The sequence below is a fragment of the Anolis sagrei genome, chromosome 4 (assembly GCF_037176765.1).
Source record: "Anolis sagrei isolate rAnoSag1 chromosome 4, rAnoSag1.mat, whole genome shotgun sequence".
Classification (NCBI taxonomy): Eukaryota; Metazoa; Chordata; class Lepidosauria; order Squamata; family Dactyloidae; genus Anolis; species Anolis sagrei.
Genome location: NC_090024.1, coordinates 81,339,822 through 81,365,695, shown reverse-complemented (window position 1 = coordinate 81,365,695; position 25,874 = coordinate 81,339,822). Strand labels below are relative to the sequence as shown.

The 25,874-nt window shown below is 37.9% G+C and overlaps 1 protein-coding gene across 8 annotated transcripts in view; it reads left to right on the top strand.

Annotated features, from left to right (window-relative positions):
- ATXN1 (ataxin 1) overlaps positions 1 to 25,874 on the top strand; it is a 267,664-nt gene that overhangs the window by 182,687 nt on the left and 59,103 nt on the right. The window contains exon 7 of one of the 8 annotated variants that reach the window (XM_060774858.2): positions 3,355 to 3,395. The exons of the other annotated variants lie outside the window; for them this stretch is intronic. The gene's annotated coding sequence lies outside the window, so the exon portion shown is untranslated. The remainder of the gene's footprint in view (positions 1 to 3,354; positions 3,396 to 25,874) is intronic. 8 annotated transcript variants of the gene reach the window in all.

Genomic DNA, 25,874 nt, shown 5'->3' with positions numbered 1-25,874 from the left:
GTATTTTAATGTATTTTGTATTAATGTATTATGATGCTATTATGTTTATTATATTTGTGTTGAATTTTTTGCTGTTAGCCGGCCTGAGCCCCTCTTCAGAGGTTGAGAATACCAGGTTATAAAAGCTCTAAATAAATAAAATAATAAATAAAAATGGAAAGGTCTATAAAGATACAGGCTGAGCAACACTGATCCAAAATACTCCCAAATCATCCACATGGCTAGCTGAGATAGTGATAGCTTTGTTTTCTGATGGATCCATGATTGCTTTATTCACGAAAATATTAAAAACATTTAATATAAAATGACATTCGAACTATGTATATACGATGTATATGAAACATCAATGCATTTTGAGCTTAGCCTGAGTCCCATCACCAGGATATACCATTATTTTTAAAAGGTAAAGATTTCCCCTTGACATTAAGTCTAGTTGTGTCTGACTCGGGCGGGGGGGGGGGGGGGTGCTCATTTCCATTTGTAATCTGAAGAGCTAACGTTGGCCGTAGATGCCTCCAAGGGCATGACTGCATGATGTGCCATTACCTACCCGGCGAAGTGGTACCAATTGATCTACTCACATTTGCATGTTTTCAAACTGCTAGGTTGGCAGAAGAGACTATTATTTATGTATGTGCAAATACAGGCATTCCAAAATTCAAACTTTTTCTGGTCCCAAGTATTTCAGATAAAGGATATTCAACCTGCATTTGGAAAATGTTGTATTAACACAAAGGGCACTTTTCTGTCACAAAATCCATATTGTTTTTTTAGCTCATTTGGAGAGAAGTCTAGTGATGATAATTTCCTTAGTTTAATTTAGAGACAATTTATTTCATGAAGTTCTAACTACAACACAGAGGCATCTAGTGGTCATTCTGCAATATTACAAGTGAATCTCTGAAAGTTTCTTTTAAACCAGAAAGAGTATAACCCTGTTAATATGTTAAGTGAACACAGGAGGGAGGATTGCATTTGTGCTAATTGAGTTGACCTTTGCACATAAGATATGGGCATGAGAACAAACATCTATCTCATCCAGCATTATATGTCCTACCACAGCTACCCAAATACTGTGATAATCTTGCAGAAGCAGGACCTGAGGACCTTTGTTGTAATTCAGAGTCACTCTCCTTCTGATCCTGACAGTTTCATATAGGTAGTTCTCTACTTACGTCATGAAAATGCCTAATCTACTTTCAAAGCCCCCTAAATTACTAGCCAGCATCTCAGTATTGTAATTGTGAATTGCAATTTATCCATCCAGTGTGTGAAGAGGTTTTTCCATGAATCTGTTCTGAAACTCTCACCATTTAGTTTTCCTAGATGGCTGTGTGTTCTAGCATTATGAGAACCTCAGTGTGGGTAGCTGTGTTAATCTACATGCTGCAAGCACAATGATGGAAAAATCTTCTGGCACCTTAAAGGCTAGCAAGATGCAATTGATTCAAGTAGGCTGCAGCCCACAAAAGTTTAGGACAAATAAAGCATTTCTTTCATACATTCTTTGGGTTATGCACAACTGCATGCAGCTTAATAGAAGAAATCTCTCTCTGTGTAGAGTATTTTATCATAGTATGTACACATTGGAATATATGCACAAAGTACATGTAAAATACAACAGTGGATGTTATGTGTGCAGATGAGGCTGTCTGAGTAGTCATAATTCCCCGATTTATACATTTATCTGCACACAAAGTATCTAAAGTCTGAATGGTCAAAGAGACTACAGTAGTTGTTTAGAATAGTAAATCAATAGGAGGAATCAAAGGATTGGGCATTCATATGTCTTGTGATATTCTACAGTCTTGATTTTAATGCCACTTGACCTTTGCCTATACTGGGTAAAGTCTTAAACCTACTGAATATATAGTGGTAATTATGCCTTTAAAAAACAACATATAAGTATAAAAAGTCACAACATTGATTGAAGGCAGTGGTTCCCATACTTTGGTCCTCCAGGTGTTTTGAACTTCAGCGCCCACAGCTGGTAAACTGGCTCAGATAGCTGGGAGTTGACATCCAGAAGATTGGGAACCACTGATCTTAAGGTGACAACAAAAAACAGCAATATGAATTATATTCTGTATACTTCTTACCTTCTGGCATCAACATAAAATCTATCCTTGGGATGGCGTTGGGATTGAGTATGCCCTCCTACAGGTATGTCCCTGCTGACCAGTTATTTTTCTACTACAGTTCTAGATCAGTGATTTGCAGCTTTGGTTCTCTAAGTGTTTGGACTTGAAATTTCAGAGGCCCTAGTTGACTTGGGAAACAATCAAGAATTCTGTGAACCAAAGTCTCAAACATCTAGAGGACCAAAGTTTGGGAGCCACTATTTATTTATTTATTTATTTAAAAGTTTTGTATACCGACCTTCTCACCTCTTTTGAGGGACTCAGACCGGTTTCCAACCATAAAATCACATACAGTCAGTAAAACAGCATAATTCATATTACAATAACACATTAAAACAGCAAATATATTCAATAACTACAATGGTCAGTCATCATACTAAAATCGATTGTACATCATCTTCCATCCATATCTCATGGTGTTGGCTCACTCATCGAATGCCTGTCTCCATATCACTACTCTTGATATTGTTGAATTGCAACTCCCAGCATTCCTCGCCATTGGGTATGTCTGTTGAGGTCGCTGGGAGTTACAGCCACATAAAGCCACCCAAACAACCCCCCCCCCCTCCCGGGCAGGACCATGTTTATTGGTTTTAATCATATTTATCAGATCCAATCTGTGATGTGTCTTACTCAGGATAGAAAGAGCTCTTCTAAATGAAACCTAACATTGATTTGATCCCACATCCTGTCTCCCACGGTGGTCACTTCAGAAAAGTTAGAATCCCTCTCCTTTGATTGTTCCCCAGTGACTAGAATTCATTGGCACTTGTGTTAAGCATGCATGCCTTTTCATATACAAAAGGGAGTTGAGCCGATTCATTTCTTTTTGTTCATCCCTTTTAAACTTGTTTTGTTTAAAACTGCCCCTGACAGAAGCACATTGGGAGTTGTTTCCTTCAGGGCTTTTACTCTGACACCCGCTTCCAGACAGACAGTTGTACGCAATATGCAGAAGAATTCCCAGACCTTTATAGACATAATTAGGAGTATCCTGTAGAGACATGTTGAAGTAGAACATTTCAGCTGTTTTCTGGCCAGGCCAATAACAGCATGCTAAACTTCCTTGCTGTTCTAACATGGCTGGCAACTCAGAACAGGGAAAGAAGTTGTCAATAACAGCTTGTACTGCAGATTTTTTTTACACTCTTTTGTATTAGATCCATCTCTAGATTGACCATTTGTCTGAAGTGGCATAAATTTTTTTTCCTAGATATCTTCAGTCAATCTGGAACAAACTTTGAGTGTGGTCTGGTGAGTTTGTTATATGCCCTTGTTTCCTATTTAATATACCAAGAGAGTTTTAAAGTCAAGATCTGGTGCACAACTTCAAAAAAAAATCTGGCTTAAGTTATGGATTCCACTTGCAGCTGCTCAGACATTGTGTGCTTTTCAGAGAAGTTATCACATTGTAAACTACAAAATAATAGACTGGCTTGTTATGGTTATTTTGAGCAGTGAAACCATGGGAAAATTGTTCTCCAGACAGCCATCTGAAGTTAATTCTTGGCCATGTTTTCATTGAAGTGCCAGTGAAATATTTTTAAAATAATCACAAAGAAAATATTTTAAATTTGAAAACTGACCCTAATGTGAGCTGCTTCATTTCACAAAACAGTCGTTATTAATCACGATTCTTGTTTTTATAGCAGTGCTGAGCGGCAGTGATGGCAGGTTGGTAAGGATGCAGACAGATTTCATGCCAATATATGTGCTTGACTGACTTGTTTAGTAAGTCAGATTATTAGACCATATAGCCCAATATTGTCAATTCTATCTAGCAGCAATAGATCTCTAGGATTTTGGGAAGGATTCTTTCCTTCCTCTGCCTAAAGATACCCTCCACTTTCATGCACATTCACATGCATTCCTGCCTGTAATAGGTAACTATCACAATTAGGTGACTGCTTTTGACCCCAGTGGACCTTGGGCGCTCACCTTCCAAAAATGCTCCCACCAAATGTGGATGATTTTTTTCACTTCTTATTGGAGGAAAAGCATTTCCTGCATCTAAAACAGTCCAGCAGAGAGCAAAAATGTGGAGAAATTGTCCTCACACATACTACCAGAGATTGTGGGGCATTTGGCGACAAAATCTTGGAGAACCTTGTAGGTCAAGCCTTTTCAAGCACCTGCTTTTCTGTCCATTTTGGGTACTTTATGGGGAGCTGTAGCTAAAAGCACAGACCAGCTGAATTGCTGGCGGGGACGAGAGACAGGGCTTTCTCAGTGGTGGCCCCTCGGCTGTGGAACGCCCTTCCCGCAGACGTTAGATCGGCTCCCTCCCTGCTGGTGTTCAGGTGAAGAGTGAAGACCTGGCTCTTTGAACAGGCGTTCAATTAAGCAGTGCAATCAATTGACTGAGTTTGGAACTGGAATAATGGACGAGGAGATCGGATTATGACTTTACTGATGAGACGTAATGGATTAGTTATTTAGATGTATTGATGTTGTGTTGATTTACTGATGTATTGTTGTATTGTTTTAATTGCTTTAGTGACTGTTTAAACGTTAATGCTAATGCTATGCACTTTGTATACTGACCTGTTGTAAACCGCACTGAGTCGCCTACGGGCTGAGATAGTGCGGTATACAAATAAAGTAAATAATAAATAAATAAATAAACAAACAGTGCCAACATACAGCTAAGATCATAGTTTTCAGACCAATTAAATAAAGATTGATTAACTAAAGATGAGCCCCCGGTGGCGCAGTGGGTTAAAGCACTGAGCTTCTGAGCTTGTTGATCGAAAGGTCGCAGGTTCAATTCCGGGGAGCGGCGTGAGCTTCTGCCAACCTAGCAGTTCGAAAACATGCAAATGTGAGTAGATCAATAGGTACCTCTCTGGCAGGAAGGTAACGGCACTCCATGCAGTCATGCCAGCCACATGACCTTGGAGGTGTCTACGGACAACGCTGGCTCTTTGGCTTAGAAATGGAGATGAGCACCACACCCCAGAGTCAGACATTACTGGACTTGATGTCAGGGGACTACCTTTACCTTTTACCTAACTAGGTATAAATGATAGACCAGTGATAATGTTTTGTAACAGATAAACATCTACTCTGGGTTATTGGTTTCTTCTTTTCTGTGCTTATCTGAATGTGGTTTGTGAAGCTACATCTAAGTAGTGTGAGGGAGAACCGTAGGTACGATGTGAACTCTAGTTACACAGCAAATGGACAGGTAAATGCTTTGTGTTAATTATGTTACTGACTGCACTGCCAGGTTGAATAGTGACATAAATTGAGTTTTATATTAATTAACTGAGACAATTAGTGACTGGCTTCAAGAAAAGCTGTAGGTTTATCTATTGTGACTGCATATTCTGGAGACATCCCAAAGGAATATAATTGCAATTTAGAGCTGTGAAATTTCATTCTCACTCTGTGCAATGATTAGTTATCTGGGAAATCATTATGTAGAGGTAAATTAGACAGTTCTTATTTATATATACAATATAAATCCATGTCTACATTTAGCTGTTTTATAGAACATTTACAGTTGGTAAGTAATAGTGCATAAAATAATTATATATTGTGCTATAAAAGAAATCCTATATTAAAGGGATTGATTTCCAGGTAGTTTGATCTGTTAGAACATCTGCTTTTTTCTGGTAGAAAACAGGCAAATTATGCATATGCTGTAGTGGTGAGCTTCTTTTAATTATGTTGTCAGTGATGAGTTATTTGGGAATAGAGGACCTTTAAGAAGCTTTGAGTTGGATTTAGCTTGATGAATTTTAGCAGTCTATATTCTGAGATTGAATGCTTTCAGTATAGTACTCCCATTGCATTTTATACAACCCAATTAAGTGTGCATTTTGAAACACATAACAGATAGCTGGCAGATTGGAGCAGTTTTTCTGGCTGTTCATCTGTACAGGAAGATCCCTAGGCAGACTAACTTTAACAACTTATCTAGCCAAAATGTAGGTTTTTGTTTTTTAAAAGCCCCAAATGTCCTATCTTCTCTCTCTCTCTCTCTCGCTCTCCCTTCTTCTTTTTTTGGAGGGAGGGGGACTAAGTAGTATTTGCTGTACATTCATTCTCTGAGCCTGTGCTTAAAGAGGTCTCTCTCAGAAGTTATTTTGAGAGGGATGTTTTGTTGTTTTTTATAGTGAACTCAGAAGCTAAAGAGCTCAGCAATCAGCATGCTTGAATGTCAGCCAAGACGCTAAACTGGCAGCCTTCCACTCTGCTATTGATGTGAGTAAAATGTGTACTCACCGACTTTAGTCAGGGCATACAGCTTTTACAAGCAAATGCTTCTTTTTTTCCCAATTATATGGAAGCTGGGAAGAGCTTTCTCTCTGTGTGTACGCACGCATGTACACAAATAGAAAGGGAACAGAATCAGTTCTGCACATCCAATCCCTTTCCCTAGACAGCTTAGGCCTCACTGTAAAAATACTGTTGCAAATCTGTGATCCATTTTCAAGACAGCATAACATTACTATTGAGTCTACCTTGTTTAAAAGGCCATAAACTTGTTACACTAGTATTAAGTTGTACCAAAGTAAAACTAAGTAATGTTTTATGTATGGAACTGCACTTAACTGATTGAAAATTGTGCAAGCATTGATACAAGCAGGCTTGTGTTTCCTTCTCATTAAGTGTTGATATCTCTCCAAATCATGACGGTTGCTAAAATTGCTTCTCAGGCTGATCCATGTGTTCAAGCTTCATAGAGTCAATTTTAAATGTATCACATTGTGATTTTCCATGCTGCTTCTGAGAATCACTGAACAACGTGTAGCAATAAATAGTGACAAAAGAAATCAATTTCTAAAGTAAATACATTCAATACCACAAAGAAGCGTTACACAGATTTTCCATGCTATCAGATTTAGGTTGAGTAACTTTACTGTGGTGTGTTCCAAAATAAACCTTACCTTTATCCCTATCTGTTCTTTTGATTGGTTTCTTTTAGTGCAATAACAGTAAGTGATGTAATGTCGAGCTTTTGATATTTTTAGGCCTTTACTTTATTAATAGCATTAACATAGATTTACATAGTTCATTAATCCAAAACAACATGCCAAAGAATAACAACCACTGCTTCAGCATTGCAATTTATTTTCTGTTTTTCAGATTGAGCTTTAATGTTACTATCTTATGATTATTGAAAGATCAAGTCACTATTTTGTTTACTTTTGCGTTTACAGTGAGGGCTGAAGCTGTCCTAGATTGCCAAAAAAGATTCATAAGGAACCCGAGATTCATTTTTGTTGTTTATTTGTTCAGTTGCTTCCGCCTCTTCGTGACCTCATGGACCAGCCCACTCCCTGTCGGCTATCATCACCCCCAGTTCCTTCAGATCAAGCCAGCCACTTCAAGGATACCATCCATCCATCTTGCCCTTGGTTGGCCCCTCTTCCTTTTTCCTTCCATTTCCCCCATCATCATTATCTTTTCCAAGCTTTCCTGTCTTCTCATTATGTGGCCAAAGTACTTCATCTTTGCCTCTGATACCCTTTCCTCCAATGAGCAGTTAGGCTTTTTTCCTGAAGTATGGACTGGTTGGATCTTTTTGCAGTCCAAGGCCTTCTCAGAATTTTCCTCCAACACCACAGTTCAAAAGCATCTATCTTCTTTCGCTCAGCCTTCCTTATGGTCCAGCTCTCACATCCATAGGTTACTATGGGGAATACCATTGCTTTAACTATGCGATTCATTTTTACAAGTCAGCATATTGTCCACTGGGGGGGGGGGGCTCAATACTCTAAAGCTGCTGGACTCTGTCTGATCTTGGAAGCTAAGCAGTATCATCCCTAGTTTGTACTTGGATAGGAGACTGCCAATGATAACTAATCCTCTTGTTCCTTCCTCGGTTTTTTGGTAGAAGAAATTGTCTGTAAAGCACAGCAGGATTTTGCTGGACACAACCTGTATGTAGCAGAGCTAGTCTTCTAGTAGATATTAGGATAATTGAAGTCTCTTATAACTCGCAGTCCTGCATCTTCAATATTTCTTAGACTTGTTTCAAGAAAGCATCATCCACCACCTCATCTTGTTTTAGTGGCCTGAAACAAACCTATAGTACAATTTAAGGAGTTTCTGAAGCTAGTTTTGTAAATGGTTTGCATCAGTTTTTTATGATCCTCTGATAAGCTCTATTCAGTTCTAAGTTAAAATGTCTGCATCAAATTTAATTAACATTTGTGGGTGGAGTGCATTTGCTTTGGCTCGATTATGGGTTTGAGAAGATGTATGCGTAATTGCCATAGTCTTAAGTCAAAATCCTCTGCATTCACCTTGAGGGCAAAAACTGTGCTCTTAATAGATATTGGATATGTTACCGTATTACGGTTACCCACACAGAAAATCACAGCATTCTTGCAATGAATACTCCTATTGCCTAGTCATTTGTCAGGCGACTTCTTTAGTAGCAACTTGTAATTAGATCAGCTAATCCACTGGCATGAGGCAACGCCCTTGTTTCAGAGGTCTGTGCAGAAAATGTGTGCTTTGTGTGTTTAGAAAGTTAAATTGTTTGCATTGGCACCTAATGGTGGTGGGTTTCATGTTCAGCAGTATTAGTACAATAATGCCTTTATTATGATAAACCAGGCTTACTGTGATCTACCAGCACATGAGCCTTCAGGTTGCATAGACACCCGAGGAAGCATTCTGTGATACTGGCAAAGTGGTATGGGGAAATTATCTTTTTTTGTAGGGAAAGGGAATGAAGGCATGACATTAAACCTCATTGTGCTGATGATGGCTGAAGCGTCAAGATGGAGACAGTGAGTCTTGCTGAGAATGAGTAGACTCTTTAAGAAACAGTACTATGTATGTACTTTCAGAAGGGGTTTGTAAATCATTTCTAGAAACAAATAAACTGATCTGCTGTTAAAGGGAGTTTGACTACCTTGAGTACTGTCTGCCTTTAATAATTTTTAATATACTTTTTTTTGCTTTTGTTTTGTTATTTCATCTATATTTTGTTTTCAATCTGTATTTTATTGTTGACTACTTTAAGCATTTTTCTGGTGACAAAGCAGGGCATAAATTACACTGATATGTGGCTTTACAGGCATACTTCGGTTAACAAATCCTATGACAAAGAGACTCCTTTTTCCAAAGTGCTTTTATGCCTGCTTAGCCCCATTCCCTTTTCTTCACCCTCTGTTCAGCTGGAAAAGTTTTTTTTTAGCTTGGCATTAGGGACATGGTGAGAGAAGGTTGGAGAAACAATATTAATTGTTAGGCTTTAGCAATGTATCTGTAGAAAACACTGTAGTGAAGTTCAAAGTGGGAAAATATATTACTCTAACAGTCCAGGCATCCTCAAACTTCAGCCCTCCTGTTTGGACCTCCAATTCCCAGAAACCAAAACAATCTTGTTCAACTGTCAGGAATTCTGGGAGTTGAAGGCCCAAACACCTGGAGGGCCACAGTTTGATGGTGCCTGCTCTAAGCAACCCTGCTGTAACTCTGTGTGCCTACCTAAAGCAGGGAAAGTAAACAGCAGATTCCACAAGAGTCTCCTGATCATGCACATAAAACCCCTTCCCAAAAAAGCATGTACGTTGGGCTACCACAATGAAAATTGTAAGAAAGGTGAAGGCTGGTGAAAGAAAGAAAAAACTCCCTGGATACATTTCGAGAGAAAATGTTTCATTTACTTACATATGGATTGACTTGGTTGTTTCATTTCACATGCACATATTGTTCATTTTGAATATAAAGTTTGCTGAAACATTTGAATTGTTGTCCTATACCTATACTTTCCATGTCATTTCTGCCTCTAGTACCAAAGTTTCTATTAAAGAAGTAGTGTCAAGAACACATCTGCTTCATTAACTGGGGTATAACTATATATGGAGAATAGTTCCTTATTTGAAGGTGGTGTCTCCTTGCTTTACATTGTCATCGCCTAAGTATGCATTTATTTTGAAGCTCTGATACAGACAATGTTACTTTCACAGTTTTTGCATCAAATAGTTTACTCAGTTATGCTGATCTTAACTTGTATTTTGTTCCTTCCCACTCTGCTTTTTATGTGAAGTCAAGTGGCAAAACACTCACAGATGCTTAACGCTATTACAGACTTACCACTTCAATTTTATATCCTGGCTAGTTTTTTTCTATGCTGATGAGTATTTTTCTATGCTGATGAGTTTCTGAATACCTTTGACATGTTACATAATTCTTCAGTACTAGATCTCTTTACTGTGAAACCCTATTGAAATTAGAGTGATTTATTACCAAGTAGACACACCTAGAACCAAGCTAATAATCATAAACTAGAGTAATTAATTTATTTGTGAGAACTTCTTAGAAGATCTCCTCTTCCCTTGCCCAATGCTTTGAGAAAGGCAGTCATGTTTCTGTTACAGAGCCTGTTGAATAATTATCTTTCAGCAATTACAGTTAGTCCACAGTATTGTTGTTGGTAACATTTATCTGAGTGGGGGCACATTAAGAAATATAGCAGGAAACCATCATCACAGTTCACATTGTACATGATAGCGTCAAATTTCTTGATAGAAAGTTATTTGTTCGTTTCATGTTCTGGTTTCCCTTCATAATTCCTTTGTTGAAAGAAAGCCATTTTTAGGTCAGCAGTGTAAGAATATTTTTTTTCTTAAGCTATGTTTTATATACAAGTATAATATCAAGCTCTGAGAGTTTCACAAGAGTCCTGGAAGATCATTTCTATGTCTTGTTACTGTCTGTTTGAATGTTCCTGATACCTTAATTTTAGATGCAGGCCCAAGAATCATTTTACATCAGAGTAAAGGAAACAACATTTTCCTCTTAAGTATCATCACCTCTTTCTAACAGTTATTCTAATTTTGTATCAGAATAACCTCTTCAGGAAGCGTTAGTGGATTGCTGCAGAGAACAGTTCAAAAGAAAGCACTGACTGGACATAGTATTTCATTATTGATGTATAAACTAGTTTTTGATGATTAAACTATATCATCCTATATACATCCTTTTAAACTTTTATAATGACTTACTATTTAAAATGGGTTCTATGTATTTATTTTGATATTTAATTTTATTTGATTAGGATAATCTGTTATTATTTTGTATTATGTTCTATTGCTGTAATGTTTTGCTATATGTCAGGCATTGAATGTTTGCCTCTCTATGTGTAAACCGCCTTGAGTCCCCCTGGTGAGATAGGGCAGTCTAAAAATAAAGTTTGTTGTTATTTTATTATAATGACCAGCTGGTATTGATACTCCTTTCCCTTAATTTGTAACCACAATAGTAAAGCCATCTATTTCTAACAATATCTTTCAGTCTGTTATGGAACAACTAGTACCCTTTCATAGAACTCTTCATCCAGACAAGTTATGTGTCTGTGGGTCGTTCCACCCACTTGTTTGGGAAGCTTTTCATTCATACCACATCCCAAGCATTTCTTCTCTATGTGTGTTTATGAAGTGAAACTCACTCTTAAAACATCTATTGGCTGGATATCATCTGGCTTTTATTTTCAATATGGTCCTGACAAAATGTTCAAGCATTCTTTTATGTGCATTAGATCTCTGTATTTAACTGTCAATAATCTGTATTTGGCAACCAGATTGTTTTGAGAAAACATTTTAGTGTGAACCTTCAATCTAATGGCATGTATATAAAATAACTACATTTAAACAGAGGCTGGATGGCCATCTGTCGGGAGTGTTTGAATGCAATTTTCCTGCTTCTTGGCAGGGGGTTGGACTGGATGGCCTACGAGGTCTCTCCCAATTCTTTGATTCTATGATTCTATGTCTTCATGATATATTGGGAGACAGTGCAGTTATAATGTTGAGGTCATAAGGTGAGATCCCTCACCATGACCAACAATGTAGACAACCATGAGCAAATCACTGATTAATTTCAGATGTAACGGCCAGGTTGTCATGTAACATTATACCAGGGGTTCCCAAACTTTTTTTGGCTTCAGGGCCCCTTTTGAAGCAAAAGTTTCTTGTGGAGCTCTAAAAAATGTTTATATATTATATAATGTATATATGTTAGGCATGGGCAAACCTTTTGACCAGCATAACAATATTTCAGTGAAAGACCTCAGGGGCCATCCAGTCCAACCCCCTTCTGCCATGCAGGAAAAGCACAATCAAAGCACTCCCAACAGGTGGCCATCCAGCCATAACAACAACAAGATGATGATGATGATGATGATGATGACGACGACACAATACGAAGATTTAAAAATCGAACTGCAAAGACTCTGGCACAAGCCAGTAAAGGTGGTTCCAGTGGTGATCGGCACACTGGGTGCAGTACCAAAAAACCTTGGCCTGCACTTAAACACAATCAGCGCTGACAAAATTACCACCTGTCAGCTGCAAAAGGCCACCCTACTCGGATCTGCACGCATGATATGCCGATACATCGCACAGTCCTAGACACTTGGGAAGTGTCCGACGAGTGATCCAATACAACAGTCAGCATAGTGACCTTGTTTACTGTGTACTAATCTTGTTATGTTTCTAATAGTAGTAGTAGTAGTAGTAGTAGTAGTAACCCAGGGGCCATCCAGTCCAATCTCCTTCTGCCATTCAGGAAAAGCACAATTAAAGCAGTGGTGGGAGGGAAATAGGATTTTGGAAGCAAGGAAGGCAAAAGGGTGAAGAATATGGGTGGCCAATGTGGCTTCTCTCTCAGTCTTTTTACTCTTTCTGTTCCTTTATTTCTGTTCATCTAATTTGATCAAACAAAAAAAAATTAAAGCATGGACTGAAGCCATTTTCAGTTCTGAATTGCCTTGGTTGAAGTGACAAAATTTGAGAGATTTTTAAAAACCTTGACATTAAAGAGTATGTAGGAGTTGTGCACACATATTTCTTTTTCTGTAAACTATGCTAAACTATATAAATTTGCTTTCACTTTGAGGTAATTTAGATGATATTAAATGAACATAGTAGGTGAAAAGTCAAGTATGAGCGTGATCAGAATCAGAATTGTAGAGAGTGCAGCAGGCTCGACAGAGAGGTATATCTGTAAGTTCTGGTTGATTATGTAACTGTATAACTTAGACTCTAAACTACATTCTGCTGCTGAGTACAGCAGGGAAGAAAATTTGATAGATTATGAATCAGGTCAGCAGCTGCTACTGAGAGCAACGTGCACATGTTTGAACCTGCTTCTAAGCAAGTCCATGTAGAATGGCAGGGACGTTTCAGATAATCCAGTTTTAAATTTTTTATATGGTGATTGTGCCCCTTTGTTGTTTTAAAGTAATTTCCCAGGGAAGGAGTCCACAAACATACATTGAGTTTGCCATCAACCTTCTCATCATCCTCCAGGTTCTCTAGTAAGTTTTAGGAATGGCAGAGATCCTTTTTTCTTTGCTGCAATGTTGCAAAGATAAGGAACAGTAAGGAAAATTTTGCCCCATTTTTTAATCTTTCAATACAATAAAACTACAATTGTTATGTGCCCCTATGAGTGCTTGCCTAGGAAAGTATGAGTCCAGTATTAATAGCCTTCCCAGCCTGGATGGAAATGGCATAGCTTGCCTCATGGAGTTTTGGGGCTGTAGATGTCAATCTTAGATTCTTGACAGTATACAAATATAATCAATACCGCTAGATCTCAGAGAAGTAAGTGTGTTCCTGGACATTGCTTATTTATCAGGAAAAAATGGAACTAGTGGCAGATATAACTTAGATAACATAGGTAGAGATTCCTATATCACAAATAGAAGAGTAGTTCAACATATTTGGGCAAGGCTTTTATCCAAAGTCATCATTATGCACATGTAAAAGGAAACAGTCAGGTGAGATAAATCTTGCATAAGCAAATTAAAACTTTTTGAACCTTCTAGAAACCATCTGAAAAGTTCTTCCAAATTGAATCTAGGGATGACTTTTTATTTCACTAGTGTCTACTTTTCTTGTGATTTTATTTTAGTGGGCACAAAATAGGGCTATCCTTTTTATCATACGGGTGGTAGCTAGTGAAGCAGGTTTATTTGCTTTCTTCCATTATTCTCTTTTTTTATATTCATGCATGTTCCTGGAGGCAGCAGTTCTTTACCCTGCCTACTGTAGGGGAAGCATACACAGCTATATGAGTATCAGCTAGGGCAGAATCCCATTCTTCCCCAGCTCAAGATAAACCTTCACTGAATGTCTGTGTTTCTGTAGCCCTGCTGACTACAGTTAAACAAAACCTTCCAGCTAACTAGTGAATAAGCAGGGAAAGGAAGGCTGTCTGTGTGTGTATGTGTGCAGAGAGAGAGAGAAGCTTCTTTATCAGAGACTTTGTTGACTGGGGTATGCCTGTATTTGCAATTGGATCAGGTGGATTTCTGCAAATATAAAGTATGGGGCAAAGAGAAAAGCTAGAGGTTTTCATTAGTGTATGTGTATAATAGAACTACAGAGTTGGAAGTGACCACAATGACCATCTAATCCAACACCCTGCCATGTAGGACCACATAATCAAAGTACTCCCAACAGATGGCCATTCAGCCTCTGATAGAATAATAGAAGATGGCCACCCTGCCTCTGATAGAATCATAGAATCTTGTTACAACTTGGTAGAGGCTCATTTCATAATGTCATGGAAGTGTCTGTCTTCATTTTTCTTGATATCATGTTTGCTTTTTCAAAGTGTTGAGGGAAATAAACAGGTCAATTTAGCTGGTCAGAATCACCCACTTTCTATCCCATTAAAGTCATACTGACATGTTGCCCAGCCTGGGCTTAAAGAACAGAATGCTGTTCCTCAAGTAACCAATGAACTAAAAACTAGAAAAAAGTGCTTGCAAGGTGGCTATCATCCCTTGAAGTTCTTGCAGGAACATTGTGGTCATTTCATTTTCAGTCTCTTGTAAATTGTATGAGAAATACTTTCTTCTAATTTTGTAATGCAAAACACTGTCTTTTCAATCTATGGGTTAAAGTTGTAACATTAGATTAGTGAGTCACTTATGAGATGCATGCATCAGATAGACTATGGGTAGGGGGAGAACTATTCTTACAGTCATACACACGAACATTGTGCCCTTTACAACATTGAATCATCGCATATGGATGAAGAGCTTGTTCTGTAGCTACATTAAAAACTACTAAAATAAGAAATACAAATACCATTTGCTATACCAGCAAAAGATCTGATGGTGTGTGTGTGTGTGTATGTGTGTGTTACTTTTCCATATCTCTCCTGGAACAGGATTCATTGTGATCTATGAGGTAGAGGTTTAAGATCCATTGTTTTTTGTTGGTCTACTCACATTGTAACGAAGGGCACATCTATGGCTGGATCTACGCTGTCATATAATCCAGTTTCTGATCCCAGATTATCTGCTTTGAATTAGATTAAATGAGTCTACACTGCCATATAATCCAATTCAAAGCAGATAATCTGGGATCAGAAACTGGATTATAGGGCAGGGTAGGTCCAACCTATGTCTAGTTTCCATCTATTTGAGTTCTTAGTTCTGAGGAAGTATATACTGTAATACTGAACTGAAAGTCCACATAGTCTCAGATAGCTAGATAATCAACTTATTTGACTTACCAATTGCCTTTGAGAATCATTAAGGCTTCCATAAGAAACAACTGTAAAATGCTTGTCTGATACAAAATTATTGAAGAATTCAGCTAAGAGATTGCTGTTTTGCTCTCACTGTCTGAGAGCCTTGTGAAGACCACTGTAGCCTTGTCTAGCAAAAATAACTGGCAAGTACCACAAGCATTTCTGCATTTTCTTAAAATGAGATGAATTATTTTCAATGTCATGACTGTATATTGTGGGAGTTTAGAAGAAACATTGTTTTCTTTGGAACATTGCTTTTTTTCCCCTGATCTTACAAAGGATGGATTAAATTGGTTTGCCATTTTTGAGTTTTCTGTAGTGTTTTCAGTTTTGGTAGCAGACTGCAGTTCCCATCATGGATTGCCATTCTCAAGGAAAAGAGATCTCTTAACTATTGCTATTCTCAAAAATTGTGGGACATTTACATGCCCTGAATTTTCCCATATGTTGTACAACAAGGGTTACGCCTGCTCATCGTAAAATGTGTACCTCTCATAATGCTTTTGTTTTTCGAAAAGTTGTTATGTAAGATAATAATTTTAGGACATGAGGACTTATGAGCAGATTAAAGTGGAGGGGGATACTTCAAATAGCTAATTTTTGTTGCTTCATTATTTCTTTTTCCACCTTAAGGGTTTGATATATGAATGTGGAACTAAATAGACATTATTTTAAAGAGAAAGATTTTTCTGGATATGATTTTTTGTGATTTTGTATTTTCATGGTACTAAATTTTGAAGTAGAAAATCACATGCAATGATTCAATTTTCTTCACATGGAGTTTAAAATCATCACTCATCACATTCTCTTTTATAGATCACTTTTTAGTCTCTTTGTGTTGCAATAAGAAATATAAAACCATTTTGCAGCTCATGACACCTGCTTTTATACATGCTAATAATTACTTCAGTTCAGGTCTGACAGCCACAGTGTGCCAGAGTGCATAGAAATCTTGACTTGCTGTAGGGTAATGAATAATGTCATAATAGCTTTACCATAATGTTCAGGATGTGTGTAGTACTGTGGTAAGGAAACTTAACATTTCAGAGAGGTACTGCACTGAAATTAAATATGCCACATGCAGATTACGTTATGTTATAATGCTTTTGTAGCAATTTATTTTGGGTTTTCATTCCCAAAGGAAAAAAAAATGAGGAAATGGGGAGGGAGGGGGATTCATAGCAGTTGCAGAAAATACTTGTTGAAAGACACAGATTACGATTGTAAGAAGCAAGTGTCTCTACGCCTGGTCTCCCAATCCAGATCTTGTCCAGGTTTTGTGTATGAGTTAGATAAGAAACCTTTTGCTAGATCTGTGAATAATCAGACTTCCCACATACGCACACTCTATGCATATCCATACATAAACATTATATGTCATGTGAATCATACTTCCTCAACTATTCTCTTAGGACATGCTGCCTTAACTGCTATCAGGGCGAAGCCTTGAGCAATACTGAAATGGAACCATGAGCTGTATGACAAACCATCAGACAGGAGTGAAGAGTAGAAACTGAAGAATATTGCAGGTGGTAGGGCCAGGGCTTTGTCTACACGGGGCACTTAATTTATGCCTTGGACTGGCCCCAGAGCAACTGTGATGTATTGGTGTCCAGCTCAGCTGAAATGACATTATTTATTTACCTTATTTATTATCTTATTGTTATCAATGTTACAGTTTTGCTCCACACAGAGATCCCCGTGAGTCCTTGGCTATCATGATCACATCAGCTGAGGTCATAATGGCGACTCTTTTCTTGCTGATTGTGCAGATGCCCCATGATGACCTCAAGAGACATGACCACCATGGCCAGGCAAGCAGTGGCTGTGATGATACTGAGATGATCCATCCCTTTCCCTGCACTTATCCTTCCAGAAAAGGGATGATAGTATTGGTGTGCATGTGTAGAATGGATCAGGCTAGAACAGACCCGATCTAATTGTTCAGACAACTACAAAGCTTGAGGATACTCCAGAGTTTCTTGCAAACCCTAGAGGATCTCCCAGCTTTGCTTAGTTCTGAGCAAAGTTGGTTTAATAGCTAAGAACATACCAAAAGTTGCATCATAATGACTGCCAGCATCAGATTCAGGATGTGGAAATTGTTGTGTGTGTGAAGGCACGACCCAAAATATGTGGCAATATACCATAACTCAGAGAGGTCTTCTTTAGGGAGGTTTAAGGATGAATGGAAAGTCCTTTGTAGTCCTTCTTGTTCTGTAACGTACAATACCAGTGGGTGGGAAGAGGGCTGTCAGTCCAGTACCTGAGAAAACTAGACAATTTGCTTAGAGGTCATTACATGCTCAAGACAGACAGACACATAGAGACCCAAAGGCTGCTACTTTGGATCACAGCGGATTGTGACAGTGCATGCAGATTACACCAGGTACTAGATCTAGTTATCTTTGGGATAACTTTGAGAACCACTTGATTTAGTAGAATTTGCTTAAACATTGACTTACCACTCCACAGTTGATTCCATAGGCCTAGTCACCCTGGTCCTCACACCAGCATTTGATCTAAAGATGCTGGGTTTCCTGAATTTTCTTCTGTACATGTGCTCATCAGAGCTTACATTGCCATAAGTATTTTGTGTCCTTGAGTGCCTCTGGTTGTGCAGAGTTATCACCTAACTGCAAAGCACAGTGTAGCTTCACTGAAGTAATCAATTAAAAATCTTTGATAATATCGAAACATTATTCATTACCCTACAGCAAGGTCTGACACAGTGATTTTACACTGGAGTGCAAGTTTGTATATAAAGGAGAGATTAAACCTAAACATACAGGAACGTATTTATAAACCGCCTTGAGTCCCCTGAGGCTCAGAGGATGGTCTAAAAATAAAGTTTCATATATATTATATATATTATATAGAAAAACACATTCTAATGTGGCTGTTGGTGATTTTTCTGTTTGCTGTCCTTAATTGACAGTAGTCACAGAATATTTCCTGAACAAACAGAATTCATGAGAATAAACAATGATACCTTTAAAAAAATGAACTGAAAATATTGTTCGACTCAATAGGATTACAAGAGTGTGCAAAAGTCACTCTCATCTCCTGCCCAGAAGCTACTTGTATAGTTTGTAAAGAAACATAAAGTGGCAGGTCATCTTAGTGTAGAAACAGGAGTGGGTGTGGGGTAGTGCAATGCTCACTGAGTCAATTCTAAAGATATCTTGACATTCCTTACGTGCTTGATAATAGAATGCTATTTTGAGTACTTCAAACTTCCACATTAGTTTCCCTAACTGTAATAGTAACTCAAATAATTCAATTCTTTTCTCTTTAGAAAACAGTTGTGTAACAGTAATGAACATTTTCAGAACTAGAGTATGATTACAGAAAGATTGTTTTGCAGCTTTAAGATTTCTTTGCATGGTTCATTTTAAAGAACTCTTATCTTGTTTATCTCATGGAGGGGAGTATGGATAATATTATGCATTTTCCTTTACGTGTATGTTAGAGGCAGCAGTTGTCATTGTTTGGCTGACTCTTTTTTGTGGTGAGCCATTGGATTGCATGTTTTTGACCTCATTATAGGGATTCTACTTTTCTTAGGCTCACTTACTTAGACTTGCTGCACCCATCTGGGTTGGGAATTTGATTTTCTTGGACAGAAAAGACTGATCAGAATTTCTTCTTTTGTAGTGAAGCCTTGCTCAAGAAGATCTTCCTGTGTTCTGGCCACCTACATCATTACTTTACACTTATTGCTTTACAGCTTTTGTTTCAGTTGCATTTGATTTAAAGTACATTTCACTGATTGTAGTGAAATGGATTTTATGTATTAATTTAAACTACACTTTTAATTAAAAGCATGGTTTACTCTAAAACTGTATGAGATGCCAAGTCTTCAATCACATTCCCAGCTATTGTAATTGTGAAATAACCATATTGCTATAGTGCAGGCATGTTTTGGACTTCAGCTCCCACAATTCCTAACATACAGTAAGCTGGCTGGGATTTTTGGGAGTTGAAATATAAAACACCAAAGTTATCCCATGCCAGGTATAGTGGGTTAATAACTGCACATTTATGATCAAAAGTGGAATAAGAGATATTTTCACTGACAACATATTTCTCGAGTGTTTGTTAGGAAAGATAATTGCTTTTCAGCATCTGAGAATCTTTTCTCATTGTATGTTAGTTTACTTAGAGATTCATCTCTCTTTAACTTCCATCTTCCCCCAAAGAAACCAGAGAAACCATTCATATTATTGCTTTCATTAGGAGTATACGATTAAATTCTAATTTTGTTTCCAATATATTCTGTTTATTGGAATTCTGATTCTAAGATCATATTTATGTATGTTTTTAAAAACTAATTATCCCTTGGCAATGTCTCATTGCTTCGTTAGTGCATATTAATGCTATGTATGTGTTTCCTCCCCCAATTTAAATGTCATCATTCCTTGCTCTAGATAAGATGAGAGAAGACATGGCATCATTTGCTTATCCCAGATTCTAGTCCACAGTGCCCAATGTCTGGGCTCAGATGTAGTCTCATCACATGCTGTACAATTGTACTGTTCGGTGCCATCTACCTACCTAAGCTTTGCATTTGGCAAACAAATGAATTGCCTTGCATTCAGGGTAAGAATTCTCCTTGGTTTCTTTTCTTAATTTTTTTCCCCCAGCACTGATGCACGTAAATGAAGAAGAACTGTGCTTATTCAGTGACTAGAAGTGTGGAGGGAGAAAAAGAAGAATACAGTCAGCTAATGAACATCTTTTCAGCTTGTGGGCATAAAGGGGAGGAAAAATTCACTCAACTCACATCCACTGAGATCTGCTCCTCTTAATATATATGGATTCCCTTCCAGATATTGGTGGTGTAGATATCCTTGGGAAGACAAAGACAAGAGAATGTGGTATTTTCCTTCACCCATTTTGTGTGTGTGCTTTAAATAAATTTAATTCATGATTGTTATTTGTCCAGCTTCTTGATTTTATCTGATCAGATATGGTTTACTGTCAGGGCTTCCTTTTCCAAGTTAGTTCTTCTCAATTCATGTTGCTGAGCGCTTCCATAGAGGATATGTTCCCTGAACTTCCATGGATACCTGAAGATATTCACAGATAATAGTGAACTCTATATTTTGATTTTTCTTGGACTGGACACATACCATAGAATTGCACTGGGAAATCTAAAGAGGCCCAGAAACACTTAAGGAAGGGAATATTCTTGTTTTGGAGCTCGCATAACTGAAACCATAGGTATTAAAGCCATGGATAAGGAAGTTGTACTGTACATATACACATATATATTCCAAAGTGTACTCCATTTGATGAAAACACATAATATAAGAACATAGAAAGAACCTTGTTTCCAAATGGGATCAAAGGCTTTCTAGTCAAGTATTTGTTTCCCTATTTAAAGTTTAAGAAATATGGGAAGGCAGAATGACCCCCTCTCTGCTATCCTTCCAGCAGCAGGCTAAAACCTTCCTATTCAGGAAGGTTTTTAAAGAAGGAGGTATTTAAGATCGATTTGGGGGTGATGTGGTTTTAGCTATGAATAGGTTTTTAGACAATTCAAATGGCAGGGGAAGAAATCCTGGGACCAGCAGGTCTGTGTGGGGACCTGCTCTGAGGTGCCAGGTTTTGTTTTGGTTTTGGTTTTTGTCCCTCTTTTTAATCCCGTGTTTTGGCACTGTCTGGAAGTGTCCTAAGTGAGTCCTAGAGCAAATCAGCTCTGAATTCTTCCTAGAAGCTCAGGTGACTAAAACTGTCACCTGAGACTGTCATACTTTGGTCATATCATGCAAAGAGATGACTCATTAGAAAAGAAGACAATAATGCTTGGAAAGGTAAAAAGCAGTAGGAAAAAAGGAAGACTGCATTATAGATGGATAGAGTCAGTTAAGGAAGCCATGGCCCCGAGTCTGCAGGATCTGAGCTTGATGAGTTGATGATAGGATGAGTTGGAGAGCTCTCATTCATGGCAGGGGGGCATAGTTAAAGTTGATTTGATAGGAGTTAAGAAGAAGAATTTTAGCTCTACATTAAAAGCAGTATCCCAAAGCGAAATGAGCTGTTTCTTTTGTGTGGTTTGATTATTTCTATACATTCCAGCTGTCATAGGACACTGTTGTATTGGTTGATGGTGATAGTCAGGATATAGAAGCATTGTATTAAAAAAAAATAGATTACTTGAGAAAAGGAAAACATTAGTGAATGCACTAGTGAAAGAGGAGCTTGTGGAAAAGAAGTGTTGCTTCTAGGCCTAGGTGAAGAAAAGATGGTGGAAAGTGTTAGCAAAGAAGTAGCAGATGCTCCCAATTCCTCCAGGCCACATTACAGGGCTTTTATTTCCTTTGCTATCATTCAACCTTTGATGTTCAGTGCTAAAGCACAACTTCTCGTAGAGAAAGTTTTGGCTATATAGAAAAAAGATTCATAATGTTTCATTTCAAGCCATGTTGTGAAATTCGCTGCTTGGCAGATTTACTTGGCTGTGAGAGAAACGAAATTAATGCTAAGCGTTGCTCTAGGTCACAGAAGAATCTTACTTACAGACTTAACAGTGCAGAGCAAATGAGCAGTGGAAGAAATGAGGCTGTGTGTGATGTTTGGACAGCTGAGCAGTGAGTAGCAGTTGTAACTGCAAATGTCATGCTGCTAAAACATGAACTGGCACTGAATGTGTGAAAAATTATCTTCTAGCTTAGCCTTAAGTAGCAGTTTTCAACCCTGGCCAGTTTGAAACAGATGCAAGAGGCAAAGATGTATTGACAGTCACTTCATGTCAAAGAAAGGCTGGGACTATCTGCAGCAGTGAATTATTTCCTTTTCCACTGATTTTCTCTTAATTCCCCTCTTCTGATCCTGCTTTCTATTTGAAAATGAAGTGCAACGGGTAGGCTTTGAGGAGGAAAAGATGTAATTTGGAAATAGGAAGTAATACACAAAGGTGGGCAATGACACACAAGTGGACATAGTGAATAAGATAAATAAGGAGAATCCCTGCCGGCAGGTTGCTATCAACTAGCTTTTATTTACAGGCTGATGTTATGTACATGCCATATCAATGACAAGAAATGCTGTTCTTTCTACTCTGTCAGAGTCTTTTCCCTTCTACCTTGTTGACTATTATCTCTTCTACCATTTCCAAGCATGATATTTGGTCTTTCTATAACCAGAAGTAAAGGAGGGCTGAAAAATGCCTTTTTCAACCCCTATCTTTTATATTACACTTTTAATACAAGTGCTCATCTAAGAGCTTTATTTGTTATTTTTGACAAACCCTCATTTTTTTGTCCAGGGCACCTGCAAACACAAGGCCCGGCAGCTTCTGTTGTAATAAAGTGTATGTTGATAGATTCATCAACTTGATCAACATATAATCTGGTTGGATTTTTGGTTCTTCATTGTTTTTCATAGCAATTAAATTGTGCATGAGTTGTAGGTGTAGTTTGCATTCTAAGTAATCTTGCCTCCTTCTTTTTCCTGACAGAAGAAATGAGGTTGTAAAATATTATTTCAGATATTGTGTTTATTCCTTTACTGTGCTCTCTAGCATCAAAACAGGAAGGAACTGCTGCACCACTACTACTCTGTTTTTCTCCTCCCTCTGTTTATTTGCATAGTGTCTTCTCACACCCTTTTCTATGGGGTGTATTTGTGGCAGGCAGCCAGGCAGTTGCAAGGGGACTAAAAAGCAAGAGTGAGATGTACAAAAGACATAAACGTAATATCCTATCCTATCTGATTTGTCGTCAATCCATTCTTTTGGACTTCATGTGAATCTGCCATTTGCCAAAATAATACGATCCTGTGCTTTTATTTTCCATTTCTCTTAATCATTGGTAAGTCCCATCGAATACGAGGTATGCTCAAGAGCCGTTTGTGGTCTCTTGGTATCCAGTTTGTTAGTCGACACGTCCATCGGTTTTCTTTTGTTTGTGCTACATGCCCTGCCCATCTTCTTTTTGTGTGTGGCATGACAATAAGAAATAAAGTCAGCAATAAAGAGCTGCGCCAAAGAACCGGGGTAGGTGACATGATCAATGAAATCTTTTAGGCAAAAAATGTAATATAAGTTCCAGTAAATTCTTTGTGGTTGACTTTCAAGTTGTTTCCAACTTATGGTGACCCTAAGGCAAATCCTTGATGGGGCTTTCTTGGCAGCATTTGTTTATAGGGGGTTGGAAACCCAATGATGACTTGTGATTCTGTCTAAACAAAATATAAATTATTGTGGTAGACTCATTTCTGTAGCATAGGAAGAAGCTTTGTCACCTGGTTGAAGTTTCCTTGGAAGCCATAACTGCATTATGTCCTGCAAGAAGGATGCGTTTAGTTCTCAGCCCTTGACCAAACCACAGCTATGAACATTTGGTTTGAAAATTAATTTCATTATGTTAAATGTTAGAAATTATGTAAAGGGATCTTGTAGCACCTTTGAAACTAATTGAGAGAAATAAGTTAGTAGCATAGATGGAAGTCTACTTCATCCAATTCGTAGAGTGAAGTACCTAGGAACAGATCTTTATGGCTATGAATAAGCAGGTTGTGTTTGTGAATAACAATAGAAATGCAAAACAAGTGGTTATGGTGATGAGGTGACAAGTTCAATTTTAATGATGGTCTTCCTGGTGGCATGGGTGCCTTTGCTGATGTCAGCACAGGGCATCTGTGATGGCTAGGAGTTCTCCTGGAATTCTGCAGCTGTCTGATAGAGGTGACCACAACAGGGAAGTCAAGGTGATGATTTGAAGATTCTAAACCAGTTTTGACCTGGCTGATCCATGTAGACTACACCCCACTGCTTCTGTGGGCCAGGCAAGGAGTGGAGGCCATATCTGGAACAAGAATATTGCTGCTCGGGAATGGCCACGGATTAAGTGGCCATGCAGATAAGCCGTCTGTCTCCCCCTGCCTATAGATAGGACCGGCCCTGCCATACTATACATACTAGTAAGACTGAACCTATTTTTAAAATTGGCATGGAAATCTGGTGTGCCTGCGGGCAAAATAAAATTGAAAGGGGTGACTTGAAAAAATGATGTTTTGGTTTTAGTGTTAAACAATATAGAACATTCTGATACCAGTTTAAATGTGTAGTCTTCTTAATAATGCAAACTATATCCCATTACTCCCACATAGATACTACGATGAAACAGAAATGTTTTAATCCATCCTTGCTGCATTAATCATTTTGGGGATTGCAAGTCGTTTCTGCCTTGCTACCAGTAGTTAACATTTGAAACAAGAATACTGAAGCAGCTTGTTGGTAACCGCAAGAATCCTAACAAAATAGCCCAGGAAAGTTTGTGGTTCATTTTTTGTTGTTGTTGTCTAATATATTTTATTAACAGTTAAAAGATCTTAACATTAGGTTTAGACACAACATAGAAGACTCCTGTTTCATGAAACAGCATCTGACGTTTTGGCACCCCGAGTGAAGCAGTTTATATAGAAATACTTGTTTTCTTTCTTGAACTAAATACACTTGTGTTAAAGCGTCTGCACTTTGTCCTTCAGCTAAAAATATCATGTTGTATTTTCACTGGGAAACCATGTTTCAGGCCAAGCATTCTTCACATTTTCCTCATGATTTAGCCATTTAAATAATGTTGGCTGTACTGCATATGAAAGGCATATTTATCAGATAAAAGATAGTGATTCTGTTTTCTCTCAAACTTTGTGAAAACACTTCTTTGCCACAATCAAATACAGTATCTCAAGAACATAGCCTTTTACCTGTTATTTTAGTTTCAGTATTTAAAATAAGTACACTGAACAGTTTACATTTTTAGATTGGCTCTAGTCGAACAATTTGGTTTTCTGCATGAAACTCTGTGTTCTTGAAAAAGAGAGAAAGGTCAAGGTATGCTGTATTTTGCTAGAATATATTCAGTTGCCAGCTCATGCATAAAGCTCGTTCTCTAAATGAAACAAGCACTTTTTTTCAAGAATAGCTACTCCTTTCAAAGAAAGGGCCTGCAATCCTTTGCCACTTAAGTTTTCTGTCCCATTTGTGCATGGAGAAAAATAATAATTATGAATTTATGTCCCGTTCTTTACCCAGTAACGAGACTCATGAGAGCTATGCTGTATGTCTATGTCTTACTTAAAAGCAATTAAAGATTATATACAGTTAAAACCATTTAAAATTAATTCAAATATTTTTGAATTAATTTTAAATGGTTTTAACAGATTTTTTTTTTTTAAAAACGGCATTCAGTTAAAATTATACCAAAATAA